Here is a 3,834-nt window from a genome sequence, read left to right as displayed (position 1 = left end):
AAAAAAACCGTCTCATTCCTGTCAGAAAACAAAAGTAACCAGCTTCCTCACTGAAAGCATACTCATTCCTCCTCACTGAAAGCATACTCATTCCTGTCACTATTCCAGATTTCTCTGCCAGAAAACAAAGTTAATCAAATAGTAACAGTATTGCAACCTTCTATAGTCAACACATAATAACAACTTAGTCGCATAGCCTCTATTGAATCCAAGAATATCATAAATTCTACAGAATCCTCTCTGTCTCATTCAATAAAAACAAATTAGCATTATTTATTCCTGCCATTCATAAAGTACACCTATACCTCTTCATAAATCATAATTGCTTCACCAAAAGTTGGTTGAATGAATTCATCAATATAAATAATTCCCAAAATTCCCAAAAATTCCCAAAATTCCTAAAATTCCTCCTTTCTATTTAATTAATGAAAATGGCAATTAGCATAGAGCTTTTAAATAATTGCGGCTCAAAAGCCCACTTCCTTCTATTATTTTTATTATCTTAATATAATAATACGATTTACCAAAAATGGGTATCCTATTTATAAGAGTTAAACCTGTTGTATTCCAAACAAAGAGAAGAAACTTGTTGTTCTAGAATATCATTTTCGAATCAAAAACAAGCAAAATGATGTCACTTATTTAACTCTTATTGTCTCTTCCCATAATCTTCATTCTCTACTTCCAAACACAAAAATCCAAAAATGCCAACAAACTGAGACCACCGGGCCCACCGGGGCTTGAGAGGGTTTGAGATTGTATCCACCAGCTCCACTTTTAGTGCCAAGAGAGACTACTACTAACTGTACTGTAAATGGTTGTGAAATTGAAGGAGGAAGTTTTGTGATTATTAATACTTATGCTATTGGAAGAGATCCTGACGCGTGGGAAAACACAGATGAGTTCTTGCCAGAGAGGTACTTGGACATTCAGAATCCAGAGGTGATCGCGTTTGAATTCGAGCGTAGAGAGTGTCCAGGAATTGTAATGGTGATAGCCGAGCTGGAACTTGCATTGGCAAATCTTGTATACAGATTTAATTGGGAATTGCCGGGTGGAATGAAGGAAGAGGGTCTTGATTTCGAGTGTGAGCCTGGACATTTTATGCATAAGAAGAATCCTTTCTTACTTGTTCCCAAGATTGCCATATAAAGCTTTGTTTTTTATAGAGTAATCATCTCTGAAAATAAAGGATTCTAACCAAATGAATCCACCGAGACAGTTGTTTTAGAGAGTAACCATTTGTGTAAATAAAGGATTCTAATAAAATGAATCCACTGAGACAGTATATTGAAATATTAGACTACTTATCTATATATGATAATGATATGAATGAAATTAATTTACTCATCCCTTTTTTTCTTCTTAATAGCTCCTCCTTCAATTCAGAGTTAAAATCTACCTGTGCACAATTACATTTTCTTTTGTATTAACTGAATTCATGCAAAAAATAGCTCCTCCATTAGAAACACTTTGCACCTGTGGAGGAGACCTGTGTGAGGGACAACGCTGTAGAGTAGTTGTTCAGAAATTGGATAAAAAATGAGGGAGAGTGATTTGGTAGAAGGTTATTTCCCTTGTTGATCTGATTTTTTGCAGCTTATTTACTTGTTTCTTTTATTACTTTGTTTAGTACTTAATTTATTTTAATAGTGATTATACCCAAAATCCCGTTTATCCAAATAGTATGTGAGGTTGAGTATGTGACAGACAGTGTGTAATTTTATTCCATGTGTTCGATATTTGGTACCGAGCTTTAGCTATACTAGATCTACCATTTCTACTTACAGATACTTTTGGTGCTAGTAAATAGTGCATCAAAGCGCTATGCGTCGCGGATCGTGGACCTTTTGGCACATGCTTTGCGTTGGGGTCCAATCACGACATGGATGTCGTGGACCTTGTTACAACTAAGGTGGTCTAAAAAGATTAGGCAGGCTTCAACGACCCGCCCCAAAGACCAATTGCCAAGATCCAAATCCACGGCACGCAGCGCAAGGAGCGAGGGTCACGACTCATGGAGCGAATCGAATTTGAGAAAATGAATATACTTCGATCTTCTTCTCCGAACGTATTTTGATTACAAATAGTTGACCTGGCACGGGATAAAAACTAGTTGTTCTCTAAAACTATAAACTTTGACATATTTTGATATTTCCCCCGAACTTTGAAATTGGACTACAATATCACAAACTTTACATTTTTTTAGTTATTTTCCATGGCAGGTCAATCACTATATCCGATTAATTACCTACATTTTCTTTTATCTTATTTGACATTACTAAATTAATGTGACTTTTTTTCCTACTAGCCACAAATTTAAAAGTGGTAAAATATTATCATAAACATTTCTAGGTTGCCCACGTAGAATAAGTTTTTCACCGAAGATATCTTATTTTGGTTAAGGTTAAGAAATAGTAACAAACAAAACGTAAAGATTTTAATATCTTAGACCAATTTTAAAGTTTGCGAAAATACCCCAATTTGACCAAATTAAGTTTATAATTTTAGTTACCAATATCCCTAAACTCAATAATTTCGCCTCCAAAACCCACTTGTTAATTCAGGCACCTCTCATATGCTACGAATTATCACATGATCTATATTATAGCGTGTCATTATAAATTACAAAATAAATATATTATCACAAAATTATCTTGAAAAATTCTTTGGTCAACAAATTTGTTTCATCACATTAAATACAAGTTGTTGGGTCCTAGCTAAGATAAAAATAAATGCAAATAGATTACACAAATTTTCCTATGTATGATAATGAGTAATGTCAATTACTATGGAGCTTTCAAATAATGGCAGCTCCAAAATCCACTTGTTATTTTTTATAATAGCTAAGGGCCATCATAGTATAGTCTAAAATTTCACTCTTTAATTAGATTTGGTAACCTTAATTTTGTTGATTTTACGGTTTTCGTAGTCCACGCTAATGTTGTGATTTTCTGTATCATAATAGTGATAACATTGTCAATAAAACTCATGTAATGAGCTTGATGGTTTTAGATTAATTAATCTTATAGCAACTTAAAAAAACCGCAAAATACTGATGGAATTAGTGACGACATCCGGAAACCAATAGCTCAACAACTAGTTATGATACCGGAAATTATAGCATTTTGATGAATATACTAATATATGCTATAACCAGGGGCGAATGCAGAAATTTTTTTCAGTAAGGGCTCAATTATGTACTCTGTCGGTATTGTCAAAATAGATTTTTTTTTCTTTTTTGTCCATTTGCTAAAAATAGAAATTTTCTATTTCGGAAAAATTATTTCTCTCTAATAACGTGTGACTCACTTTCTATTAATATTCATTAAAATAGATATTGTAGGTATTGTACAAGTTTTAATATAAAAAGAGATTAAAAAAAAGAGTAATTACAATATTGTTATTGAAGAAGATTGAGACCTACTTTAGAGATAAAAAAAGGTTACTACTATAAAAAGAAATGGATAATAATTTTTTGGAATCAACAAGCATAAAATATCTTTAATCTTAAATCCAAACAACTTAAATTCAAATTAAACAAGCAAAACTCAACCATTAAAAATAAATTTACATCATCGAATTGAAAATTAGAGAAAAAAACTAGGAGAAAAACTTATCTCACGCATTAATACTACCAAGAACACGAATTTTGTGAAGAAAGTTGCAATGCAAATAATTAGAATTGTTTTATATATTTGTTTATTGAAAATTTAGTTATGAAATTAGATTATGCTGACATGGCTCTTTGTAAATGCATCACCCTTAATTTAATCAAGCCAGCCGTTTGATAGCACGTCTATTATTAAATAATAAAGGGCTTGGCACGTTTTT

General features: G+C 32.4%; 1 pseudogene; it reads left to right on the top strand.

Moving 5' to 3' along the window:
* The first annotated feature begins 529 nt into the window (after window positions 1–529).
* On the top strand, window positions 530–1,152 carry LOC125215596 (cytochrome P450 71A1 pseudogene; annotated as a pseudogene).
* The last annotated feature ends 2,682 nt before the right edge of the window (window positions 1,153–3,834 follow it).

This window comes from Salvia hispanica, chromosome 3 (genome assembly GCF_029641045.1).
Source record: "Salvia hispanica isolate PSC_SH4W2 chromosome 3, Shi_PSC_v1, whole genome shotgun sequence".
NCBI classification, from domain to species: Eukaryota; Viridiplantae; Streptophyta; class Magnoliopsida; order Lamiales; family Lamiaceae; genus Salvia; species Salvia hispanica.
Note: the sequence above shows the minus strand (reverse complement) of the source record. Positions and strands in the feature narration are given on the sequence as shown.